General features: G+C 36.8%; 1 non-coding gene across 1 annotated transcript; it reads right to left on the bottom strand.

Moving 5' to 3' along the window:
• Positions 1–9,297: 9,297 nt before the first annotated feature.
• On the bottom strand, positions 9,298–9,370 carry TRNAR-ACG (transfer RNA arginine (anticodon ACG)). Its single transcript has one exon. It is a non-coding gene; the product is annotated as a tRNA-Arg (tRNA).
• Between the last annotated feature and the right edge of the window lie 4,152 nt (positions 9,371–13,522).

Below are 13,522 nucleotides of genomic sequence, written 5' to 3'. Positions count from 1 at the left end.
ATTAACAGAGTAGTTTATTTCACTTATCAAGTTCTTAAAAAAAGGGGAAAAGTTAGATGCTCAGTAGTTTGTATAGCTAGATTCTTGTCTCTTCTTGTTGTAGTTTAGCTCATCACTTAACTACTCTATTAATTATCTTTTGTCTTTTTTCCAGTATGCTTCTTTTAGTTTGTCAATCATCTTTTGCATAAAGTATTCAATCACCACATTTAGATCTTATGCCATCATTCAATCATTTTTCTTTTTACAATTATAATTGTTAGATTGTCTTAGTGTGACGTTCCCGTTGCTTTTCATTTAATTTATGTTTGTCTTATTTAACTTATCATGTCTAGTGAGTGTGTATTGATTTCAGTAAAAAAATCTAAGTTCAAAAATTAAAAATTTTCTTGGAAATTGGTGAAGTAAAGGCCGGTATAACCGGGCATGTGTGGGGTGCCTAACACCTTCCCAAATTATCAATTCCCAAAAATTTAGGTGGTGACTCTAATCCATACTCCATTCCGTCCCCCTCCAAGTCGAGTAGCTACTATTAGTATTTATGTTTTATTAAAGAAAATTGGGATCAGCCCCTTGCCGCAAATCCTCTTTGGTTCTTATTTCTTAAAATTTACAGACAGAGTGATACATTTAAAGGTTGGAAAAATGTTTTGGAAACATTCTTCAGGTTGTTAAAAATGTAGAAGACTTGGTCTTTTAGGCTGAAATTTGGCATGCAGAGGAAAATTCTTTGAATTCCCATGCCCATCTCCAAACATGTAAATCCAATTTACATGAGTTCTACAGGAGGGAAAACATTTTTTTGGAGGCAAAAATCCAGAGTTAAATGGCTCACTAATGGTGAAAAAATACAAAATTTTTTCATGCATCCATTAAATCCAAGAGAACTTGATGTTTGCTGAGTAGGGTGAAAGATGAGAATGGTAACTGGATTTAGAGGATCCGAATCAGATTGTTTCAAAGTCTATTAATTATTTTCAGAATATTATAACCTCTCCAACCATAGTCCAGGATGAGGGGATTGTAGATTTTATCCCTTAGTTAGTCACTCCAAATGAACTTGGTGTTGTTGGAGTTACCTAATGATGAAGAAATTAAGCAAGTAGTTTGGACTATGGACGGTGACCGTGCACCAGGTCCAAACAGCTTCACTGGGCATTTTTTTTCATAGTTATTGGGATATTATCTCTTTTGATGTGTGTAATGCAGTTCACTTCTTTTTTTTATGGAGGAGAGCTTCCATGAAGCTTTACTTCTTCTTTTATCACTCTCATTCCAAAGTGTAGTAATCTAGAATGCTTTTCAGACTTTAGATCTATCAATTTGGGGAATTTTTGCAACAAAATTATAGCTAAACTTTTCACTAAAAAGTTGGCTACTTTTATGCCAATTTTAATCTCTCCTGAAGAGGACGCCTTTGTTCAGGGTCGTAGTATTGTTGATAATGTTGCCCTTGTGCAGGAGCTCGCCATGGATATACAAAATAAAAATAAAAAAGTGGTTGGTTGTAATGTTATTCTCAAGCTTGATATGGCAAAGGCCTATGACCATATGGAATGGCCTTTTGTTGAATAGGTGCTCTCTAAGGTTGCTTTTCATTTAGATTGGATTACTCTGGGGAGAAAAATGATGACGAACTATTGGTTTTTAGTTCGGTTAATGGCTGTGTTAGGTGCCGTTTGATTGCACTTTTTAGAGGAATGAATTTGAAAATGTTACTTTTCAGACCTCACCCGTTGTTTGGTTGTATCTCTTAAGTTGTGTTTGAAACTGATTTTCAGATCTGAAAATCATAGACCTTGGGCCAGCTCTTAATGCGCTCATATGAGTTTTAGAGCTGGCCTAATGTTGAAAATATCCTTACAATTTTTCATAAATGAACCAAGTTACCCCTAATACCCCCAAATCCAAAAAACATTCAACTTCTCTTTCTCTCTCGCTCTCTCTCTAGTCTCTCTCTCTCTCCGCTTGTCTTCCTGCCACCACTGGCTCTCTCTCTCTCTCACTCTTGCTCTTGCTCTCTCTCTTCTCCCTGTCTTCCCGCCACCGCCGTTGTAACTTGCAGCGGCGGCTCTCTCTCTCCTCTTGTGTTCTCTCGCTCTCACTCTCTCTCTCTCTCTCTCTCTCTCTCTCTCTCTCTCTTTCTCTCTCTCGCTTTCTCTTTCTTCGCCCTGTCTTCCCACCACCGCCGTTGCAACTTGCAGTGATGGCTCTCTCTCTCCCCCTGTGTTCTCTCACTCTCACTCTCTCTCTTGCTCTCTCTGTCTCTCTCTTGCTCTCTCGCTCTCACTCTCTCTCTCTTCGCCCTATCTTCCCGCCACCACCGTTGCAACTTGCAGCAGCGACTCTCTCTCTCTCTCCATCTTCTCTTGCTATCGCTTTCTCTCTTTCTCTCTCTCTCGCTCTTGCTTTCTCTCTCTCTCTCTCTCTCCTGCTCTCACTCTTTTCTCTTCGCCCTATATTTCTGCCACCACACCGCCGATGCAACTTGCAGCGGCGACTCTCTCCTCTCCCCCTCTCTCTTTCTCTCTCCCCAGTCTTCCCACCACCGCCACCACTATTGTCTTCTCTCTCTCCCCCTAATGGCAACTCTCTCTCGCCCCCTGTCTTCTCGCTCTCGCTCTCTCCCCCTCCCTCTCTCTCTCTCTCTCCCTCTCTCTCTCTTCCTCTCCTTTCTTCCCACCACCGCCACTGCTACTGCAACAAGTAGTAGTGGTGGCTTGGTACTTCAGTGATTAATAATAATACTTTTATTAATTATTAGTTATAAATTATTTTTATTAATTATTTATTATTTTTATAATCATTAATTATATTTTTTAATTTTAATCATTTCATTTATTAATTTTTTATTTTTTATTTGTATTGTTTCAATATTATTTTGAGGTTAAAAATTATTTTTTTGAGCAAAAAAACCTTCCAAAATCGAACTGAAAAATTAGTTTTGGAAGGTTAAAAATTATTCACTTGTCTCTCATAGGGGTGAGCAAGAAAACTGAAAAACCGAATTGACCGAAAAAACCTTCCAAAAACGAACTGAAAAATTAGTTAACCAAACTGGTTGATTTGGTTTTAGTTTGGTATTTTAAAAAACTGAAGGTATCGGTTCGGTTTTGGTTAACCAATATAGAAAACCAACGGTTAATCGATCTGACTGGTATACATATATTTATATATTATATATATATATATTATAAATTAATAAATATGCATTATATATAAATATATTTATTTATAATATATAATATATTATTTATTATTCAAAATATAATATTATATATTTTTATAGAACTGGTTAACCAACTGGCTTCAGATCAGTTTCGGTTTTCCAAAAACCGATAGTACCGGTTCAATTCAAAAAAAACCCCACGGTTCAGTTAACCGAACTGTGAGCACCCCTACCCTTTAATATGAATTTGCTTCTGGCCAGCTTATGAATGCAGATAAGAGCTGCTTCCTCACCTCTGATAAAGCTTCAGCCTCCAGGGTCCATATTATTTCATCTGTCACTAGTTTTTCTTGGAAGGAATTCCCGTTTACATATCTCGGAGCTCCCATCACTAAGGGTAGGACCCAAATCTCTAGGATTGTTGATAAGGTTAATTCCCATCTAGTTGGGTGGAAAAAGTAAGTTATTATCAAGTAGGGGAAAACTGGTGCTCCAAAGACATGTTCTCTCTAGCTTACCTATTCATCTTCTTGTCACTACAAATGTTCCCATGGGAGTTAATTATTAGATGGCTAATTTTCTGTGGTCTGGTTCTAAGTTAGAAGGTAAATATGATTGGATTAGTTGGAGTGAGATTTGTCGTCCTCTTGTCAAAGGTGGTCTCCATATTCGAAGCTTAGAAGATGTAGCAAGTTGTTTCAGATTAAAATCTCTTTAGCAATGTTGCACTTAGCCTTCTCTTTGGGCTTCATTTTTTCTTGCAAAATATCTTCAAAACAGTCACATTCGCCTTGCATAATTGCCTACTCGGAGTTCTATAATTGGTAGAGCTTGTTTTGATCTGATTGAGGTTTCTCTAAACTAGACAATGTGGCAAGTTGGCATTGCAATATTTGGTTTTGGCTAGACCACTCACTGTCTCCCGACTGGTTGTTTGATTGATGACATTGAAAACCTTTCTTTGACTCAAATTCCTTGAACTTAAGATTTCAAAGGTGGCAGCTGGTTGCTAAATTAAAAAAAAAAAAAAATTCTCATTTTAACTTCATAGTGCTTATTTGTCATCTTATTAAATAGAACTTGTTCTGAATTTGTTGTTTTTCAGGTTAAGAAGTGGCTTTTAGAGATTCCTCTCCTTACTTCCTTTTCTTTAAGTCCTAGATAAACCCAAAATCTGGCACTTAACTGTTTAGGAATTTCTCAATTCAGGTGTCAGCCCCCCTCTAAGGGTTACTTTAAGCCTAATACAGATGGGGCTTCTTGTGGCAACCCTGGAAATGGTGGTGGGGGTTCCATTAGAGATAAGTATGGAAATTTCATTGCCGACTTTTACTCTTATTATGGCGTGGTGAATAGTCTAATGGGTGAAGCCTTTGCTCTGAAAGGTCTTTTATTGGAAAAACCGTTGGGTCGTCATAAAGTGCAGATCTTTCTTCATTCTATGGTTCTTGTGTAGTTTCCTAAAAATTCTTCTTCCCTACTTCATTACTTATGCTACTGCCAACTTGAGGTGGAGATTTGCTCTTCCCTAGATATTACTTTTCATCATACTTTTAAGGAAAGGTAATCGTTTAGCTGACACTCGATAACATTGCACCTCTATTATTATTGATTTTCACAATGTTCCTGCCTTCGGTGATAGCTGATATCATTCATGGAGATAGGCTTGGTCTTCCTTACCTTAGGATTTCGTGATCTCTTTTTAGGTGTCGGACGGTTTTTATGTCCCCCCTCATACCCGTTTTTCATATAATTAATAAAATTTTCAATGGCCACCGAATAAATTTTGGGGTTAAAAAAAAGTACACTACATGGCAATATGCATTTTGGCATGATTTGAAAAATAAAAATAACTCCATGCTCATTATGTGGTAAAATTGTTAAAGAAAGGATAAAAATGATAAAACAACATTTGATTAGGGGATATGGGGATGCTATTAAATGGCCCAAAATTAGTGCAAGTATTACTAAGGAGAGTCAAGAATATATGCAGAAGAATCAAAGGAAGAAACCATTAGATGATTTTACAATTGAAGATAAACGTGTGACATTGGAGCATATTGTATTTGAAAAGCATTGCAACAATTAGAGTAATCAACCTAAGTAGGTGTCTCCATTTCAAGTGTTAAGAGCACTCTAATTTCAATTTCCCTTTTTTCCACCAAAAAAGATGGAAAATGTTAGAGAACCTATAGATAGTTTTGGGAGACCAGCCCAAAAGAAGTTGCTGAAGCGATGCGTAAAAGACAATTAGTCCAAACAAGCATAGAAAGTCACTTGAAGAAGGAAGAAAGGAAAAGTGGTAAATTAATATGTAGAAAAGTGGTTTTATCAAGTCGGGATTCCTTTCAATACAATGAAATTGAAATGTTTTAAAGTTATGATTGAAGAAATTGCACAATTTGGGCTCAAATACAAGCCTCCAAGTTATCATGAGTTATGAGAGTCACTCTTGAAAGGGGAGGTTAAGAAAACAAAGAAAGTGTATAAGGAGTATGAGGCTTCTTGGAAGACTTATGGTTGTACAATCATATCTGATGGGTGAACAGATAAAAGGCACAGATCTTTAATCAATTTTTGGGTGAATTCTCCTAAAGGGACATTTAAAAAAAATCAGTTGATGCATTAAATGAAGTCCATAATGCAACTTTTCTATTTAAATTTATTGATAAAGTTGTTGAGAAAATAGGAGAGAAACATGTGGTGCAATTAGTTAATGATAACCACTTTGCTTATGTTGTTGTAAGTGATCTTTTAAGAATGAAGAGGAAGAATTTATTTTGGACTCCTTGTGTTATTCATTGTCTAGACCTCATGTTGGAAGATGTTGGAGTATTTAGGTGTATAAAAGGTTTTATTTCCAAGGCAAGACAGTTAACTACCTTTATTTATGGGCATCATCTTCTTCTTGCATGCATGAGTGTAAAAACAAATAGAAAAGATCTAGTATGATGTGTAGTTACAAGGTTTGCCATATCTTTTCTAACTTTACAAAGTTTGTATGCTTTTAAAGAGCCCTTGCGTGCTTTATTTATTGGTGATGTGTGGAACAAGAGTAAATGGGTTAACAAATCAAATGGACTAAGAGCATCAAGCATTTCACTTTCCATTGGGTTTTGAAAAAATGTAAGAATTGCTCTTTTGGCTGCCCAGGCAATTATAAAGGTTTTACAGTTGGTTGATAGTGATGATAAACCTGTAATGGATTTTTTTTTATGCAATGGAATGAGCAAAAAAGAAAATAAAAGAAAACTTTAGTGGAAAAGAAAGGGAATATAAGCCAATTTTAGACATTTTTATAGGTGTTTGACTAATATGATATAACATCCACTATACCTCATTACTTTTTTTTTTTTAATCCAACCCTTTATTATAAGGCTAAAGCACAAGATGAAGCATTGGTTGGAAAGTTTGAAATGGGCTTTTTAGATTATATTAAGAGAATGGTCAATGATATTGAAATTCAAGACAATATCTCTCATCAACTGGAAGAGTATAAGAATACTCGTGGAGCTTTCTTTAAAGAATTGGCAATTAGGCAACATGAAATGAAGCAACCAAGTAATATAAGCTCTCTTTTCTTAAAACTTATATTTATATTGTATTCATGTTACTTTAAATTTATATTGTCATAATTCATTTTTTTTTCTATTTTGTAGATGATTGGTGACATAGCTATGGACATTGCACCTTAGACATGCACTTGATTATGAAAGTTAAATTTATATTGCACATGCACTAAATTAAGCTCTCTTAATTCTTGAAGCTTATATTTATATTTTAAATTTATATTGTCTTACATTCACTTCTTCCACTTCTGAGTGCAACTGGAGCACTTTTGAGCATATAAGTTCTAAGTAGTTGGTGGTTTTGTGATAAAATTAATTATGAAAGTTAAAATGCTTATTTTTATAATTTTTCCTATTTTGTTGTGAATGTAGATTCATACAAAAAAAGAGGAATAGGCTTGATCAAAAGAAGTTCAATGATCTTGTATTTGTTCAATAAAATCAATGTCTCTAAGAGAGATTTATGACAAGGCTTGCAAATCCAAAGCAATTTGGCCCTATTTTCTTTGATAACGTAGATGAAACTAGTAAATGATTGACTAGGAAAGAACCCTCAAATGACTTGGTTTATGAAGGGTGTGATCTTACATGCACTCAAATTAATGAAGCATTAGGGACATTCGAAATCCTTGAAGAGTCAAATATGCCAAGGAGAAGTCGACATGGACGTGGAAATGTAGGTAGGGGTGCAAGTAGAAATAGAGGTAGAGGTATAGGTGGAGGTGGAGGTGGTTGTGATGGAGGTGCGTCTAGTAGACAAGATAAAGGAAAAAATGTTGTTTAAGAAGAATGAGAAGAATAAGATTTGATGTAAGACAAAGATATGGAAGATAATGAAGATGAAGAAATAGATACTGATGTTGAAGATGATAGTGATAATGATGATGAATATGTTGATTGTGGTACTAATGATGTTGGTGCATTCAATAGAGGTGTTGGTGATTCTTATTTCTTAGACATTCTGATCAATTAGAGAATATGATACATTTAAACTTCATATTTATTTGTTTTTGTGGGTTTGTGGAGATGAATGATGATTTATACTTTTTTCATTATATGCTATTATGCTTTTTATGTTTTAATTTAGATAAATACATTAGTTAGTAATTTAGTTAGATAAATATATGATACAACTCTTCACTGAATACTTAAGAGAAAATCAAACAGAAAACTTCCTTAACCTTCCCCTAGCTACTCTTTGTATAGGTTTACACGCTTGTGGCTCTTACAAGAAAGTTTCCTAATCTATGAAAACACTCCATAATAGAATCCTTTTAAAACTCTTCAAAAAGAAAGCCCTAACTAAACAAAAATTTGAAAATCATGATCTAATGCTAACTTGGTAATTTTGAACTAGAATAGATGTCCTACGCTGACACTAGCTTGGTAAATTCGAAGTAAGATAGAAATTATGTACTGGCGCTAACTTGGTAAGTTCAAAATAAGATAGAAATTCTGCACAGACGCTAACTTGGTAAATTCGAATTAAGATAGAAATTTCATGCAGGCGCTAACTCAGTAATTGATTATTCGGTTGGATTAGTAACACCATCCAAGCTTCTTATGTGTCTTAGAGTGGTTCCAACTTGCATAGAACTTATTGGCCTTCTCTTGTACTACATCATGGTTTCATGACTTTCATCTTATTGATTCTTAATTGGCTACTTCCTACATAAACTATCAAGCATCAATCGGGGTATGTGTTTGAATCCTTAAAAGATTGATATTGAATTCTTATAGAACTTTTTTATTTTTTTATTGTAGTGCTTCTTCCATTTAATGGCAAAGTTTAATTCTTATTGATTATTTTAATTTATTTTCTTGTTGAAAGCAAAGTTGCAAAACTTAAAGTCAACACTCAATCTTCTAAAAGGTATGATTTTATGAAACTAAATTATTACTTTTTTAGTGTAGTTGCCATGTTAGACTTGTTACTCTTACTTAGTTGGCTTTGGTTAGTATTCATATCTATTATGATATCATATCTATTTGCTCATTTTCATGATTGCTTATTTCTTTTATTGATAGTCGAAGTGTTAGTTTAAATGTTCAAATTTTATGTTTTCATATGAAAGTTACACTTATTTGATAGATTTTATTGATGATGCTTGGTGTAATATGTTGATAGTAAGCAAATATAACTTATAAAATAGTTTAGAAAGTATAGAATATTTATAGATTCCATATCCTATTCGCCTTGACCTTGACAACTATGGTTCTCTATATTTTTACCAAAAATAAAAACTACTAAAAAAATAGTAGATAAAAACATAATCCCAACCCTAGCCCATATACACATAAGATGATTGGATTAGCTTGAACCATATTCACCAATACCTAATTGATACAATGTTTTAAAAACCAACCCAAAGGCCAAACCATTTTTGTCCTTAGGTTACAAGTCACTTCTTAGAATTACTAATTGACCATAGTTCTATTAGAGGAACAATCTGGTTATACCAATATCGTAGATGCAATAAAATAAAATGCAAAGAAATAGTATGGTAAACAAGTAAGGTTTTTTATTTGATATTTAGAAGTGAAAAACATTCACTAAAGCGACTCCACCGGGGATCGAACCCAGAATCTCTGGTTCCGTAGACCAGCGCCTTATCCATTGGGCCATGGAGTCCTTTTGTTTACACGTCTAATTTAGTCCTTTATCATTGGTTTATTCATTCATACATACTACAATTTCCTCCCTTTTCAGATAAAAGTCAAGTTAAAACACTTCATCCTTCTTATCCCTAACCCTCCAAAACACTTAGGTGAGCACAAAATCTTTCATTTGACCATTAATAGAGCTTCGTAGTTCATCCCCATTCCAAATAAAATTGGGTATTGTTTTAGGGTTCGACTATGATGCCGAAAAAGACATGGCACCGGAAGAACTTACAAGTAATTAAATTTTCAACCAGTATGATACAAGTAGTAACCAATCAAGTGAGTTTTCATCTAATACACTCGAGGTTGTAATTGGTCAAAACCTCTTCGATATCATGTCTTTCTGGCATCAAAGATTTTCCCAATATTGTTGAGTTTTATGGCATTACAGGTATCTTTCAGCAATTGCAAAATACACATAGTATAATATATATATATATATATATATATATATATATATATATATATATATATATGTCAGTAATGCAGACAAAACATGTTTCACCAAGATCACCCGATCAGCAAAGTGTAAACAAACGTTTTAAAAAATGACCTAGAAATAGAACCATTCTAGCCACCAGTTTCTGGATCAACGGTTCGACCGTTCGGTTTGAATGGATGGCCCGTTCTAACAACAAAATTAAAAAAAATTAAAAAATAATTAAAAAATAAATAACGTTCAAAACTGTTGAACAGGTCAACGGGTCGACGGTTCGACCGCTTGGGTCAATAGTTTGTTGACTTTTTTAACATTTTTAACCAAATGCCGGGTTTGGGGTAAAACGGAACCGATTGCCTAAACGGTTCCCGAGCTGAACGGTCCCACCATCCAGGTCAACGGCGGTTCGAAAACGTTGGTGTAAACTATTAGCATTCCAGCCATTAAGTTGATTGTATACCTTAATTAAAAACTTCCACCTTTTTACATACCCAAGTGAACACTCCCTAAGGTTATGTTTGATTTTAAGGAAAAGGTAGGGAAAGGAAGGAAAACATGTACGAATCTTGTATTGATTTCCCTGTCTTTCCCTTCCTTTCCCTACCTTTTACTTCAAACCAAACACAACATAAATACTTCTCCTGACCATTCATTACTTTCACTTTTAGGAACCGCCCCTTATTCTGTGGTGTAAGTTATCGCAAACATGAGGCTAGATTTCTGCTAATTCACTAGCTGGCCCAAACTATCAAACCTTTGAAGAATTTTCAGAATATTGTGAGTTTAGTCCAATGTAGTTCGACTAAATACAACAAGTCATCTGCAAATAACAAATGTGCAAAATGGATTTCTTATAATCTTATACCATGAATCTTATCTTTAGTCTATAGCTTCGCAATTGGCAAGAAAAATATGGAGAGAGAGGCTCGTGTAAGTTGAAAGCACTCAATGTTCTCAGTTCTCACCATGCATGCTTTGAGAAGAAGTAAATGAATTGGAGATGAGCTGCATATATTGATTAGTTGCACCCAAGTCGCATCCACACCGTGAACCACTACTTCACCAACTATGGCTCAGTTTGGAGAGAGTACAAATGCAAATATATACAAAACATAAGGTCTTGCACTCCATTTGTACTCCTTCCAAATTGAGCCATATGGGCCAGCACGACAGAAAAAAATCAGTCGACAGAACAGATCATAGGATTAGGCGACTTGAGGGCCCCCATTTGCAGTCCAGATCAGGTAGGCACACACTATGAGCACATTGAGTAAGCACTTCGAAGAATGCAATCCACTTCAGAAATCTGAAATTGCAGCCCCCTCCTAGTCTATTAGTAGCCCCCCAATAAACTGCATCCTTCCCATAAATTTGGCATCAATCCATGAGCAGGATTCAGTCCACCCCTAGAAATCTTAGCTCCACCCAAGGTTCAAAATATCGATACGCCCAATGCCCTGGTAGGGGTGTATCAGGCGATATCGATACTGTTTTTTTACTTTTCTTTTATTTTTTTAAAACCGGTTCACGGGGGTCGGTTTAAGGCTCCTCCACCCCTTGAATTGGTCAATACCCCGATACACCCACTTTAGGGGCGTATTGGGGAGGTCCCGGAATGATACGTATCAACCGATACAGGCCGATATGTGTCGATACTTTGAACCTTGGTTCTACCCTAGGGGTGGACTGAACTATAAAAATCCCTTTTTTGACACTTGTCCCTTAAAATACCCCCAGCCTACCCTAGGGGTGGACTCAACTTTTGATATAGGTCTAGAATATTGATTGTGTGCTCATTCACTATGCTTACAATGGTGTACCTACTAGTAATGGTGTCAATGGACCGGTTTTGGACTAGACCTTGTCCAATCCAAAATTAATTTGGACGGATTGGACGGACCAAAAAGGCATAGTGGATCACTGGATTGGACCAATCCGATCCAAAATATTTATTAGATTGGACTAAACCTAGTCTTTCAGTAATACATTTATGTTGGATTTGGTAGGATTAAGCCAATATCCGGTCAATTGGTATAAGATAAGAATATAAGTGTCAATGGATTGGGCTTGGGTTGAAACCAATCTAATTAAAATAAATTTGAACAAATTGGATGGTCCAAATCACAAGGGGGTAGAAACTAAACAACCAGCTTGGACGAGCTTCAATGGTCTGGCCTAGATTGTCTCCTAGCCCAACTACAGAGACTCACTATTGATCGAGCCCTCCATGGCTCTTGTGAGAGTGGGTAGCGAGCTGAATGTGGAAACAGCCTCACAGGTTGAACCTTTCATGGTTCCCGTGAGGATAGGCGACCTGTAGACAGTTGAGCGATCCACTCAAGGTGAGCCCCCACGGCTCTCGGAGTGGATGGCTAGCAGTTCTAGGAGTGGAGTAGCACATGTGCGCCATTGACTTGCGAACGCAAACCCGAGAGAGTCAATCCTATGTGATGGTATAGATGCAGCTGCGTTTAAAGTTACTATAGAATGACCATCCGCTTTGGTGATCTGGTTAAATTGAACTCTAAGGGGAAGCCAAAACCGCTTTCAACATCAAGTTCCCTAAGCCGATCTCAAAACGCATTGGCAACAGGTAGTCCACCCTATGCAGGTCGGCCCCCATCTATCTAGTTTGACATCGTTTTAACGGCCTAAATTATAACCACTTTGGCAACCTGGATGAGCTGACTCGCAATACATGCATGTTGATGAAAATCTACTAAGGGGAAGCCAAACTGCTTTTACCTAAGGCCCCCTATGCCAACCTTGGGATACATCGGTAGTTCGACATCTCGACATCATTTTGACAGTCAAAATTATGAGTAACCACTTTGGCATCCTGACCCAATCGAATTCTAAGGATAAGCCAAATTGCTTTTAGCATCGAGGCCTCCTAGCCGACATTGAAACGCATTGGCAACAAGTAGGTCGACCTATGCAAGTCGACCCTCATCTATCTAGCTTAACAGTGTTTTTGACTTTGTCGCTACTACACTACATTGATCTCAAAGGACAAAGGTATCTCATTGCCAACTTGATAAAAAAAGAAAGAAAAGAAATGGAGGAAAGGAAGACTTCAGAGAGGATTTCATACAACCAACGAAATAGAGAGCAGGTCACGTCGGGCCTCATCTTAAACAAGCTACACTCTTCATTGAACTGATCTCGACTCGAGTGTGGAGGGAAATTGATGAGGGCAGATTTGGCCCTCCACTGACCTAGCAACACATGGCACGACAGGACCGCCACATGACACCTCAGCACCACACGAATAGTTGTAGATCCCACTAAGTCAAGGTGGCATACCTTGGAACTAGTCCAAGCACCTCATTCACAACTCGGGCACCTTGGTAGGGTGACTAGCAACACCTCATCTAGGGCCGCCTGTGGTACCTCATCGTTACCGGTCCAATGGATCTTGGTGTGAGGAGCGACCTCCTTGAGGACTTGCCGACCTATGGTACCTTGTCAGTACCGGTTGAAGTGACCTCGGTGTGAGGCGTGACCTCCCTCGATGACTTGTCGACCTGATTGAGGTCCAGATGGCAACTTGCGAGACGTACTCACTGACCTCCTTTGCATGCATCATGTCACTCCCGGTGCGTGAAGCCCACGCTAAACAATGCATATATAAATGTCTCATCTCCTCCCTAAGAGAAAAGGTACGCACGATTTAGCTCT

Source organism: Nelumbo lutea, chromosome 2 (assembly GCF_056320005.1).
Source record: "Nelumbo lutea isolate HS-2025 chromosome 2, American lotus-T2T, whole genome shotgun sequence".
NCBI lineage: Eukaryota > Viridiplantae > Streptophyta > Magnoliopsida > Proteales > Nelumbonaceae > Nelumbo > Nelumbo lutea.
This window is presented reverse-complemented; position numbering and strand designations above follow the sequence as displayed.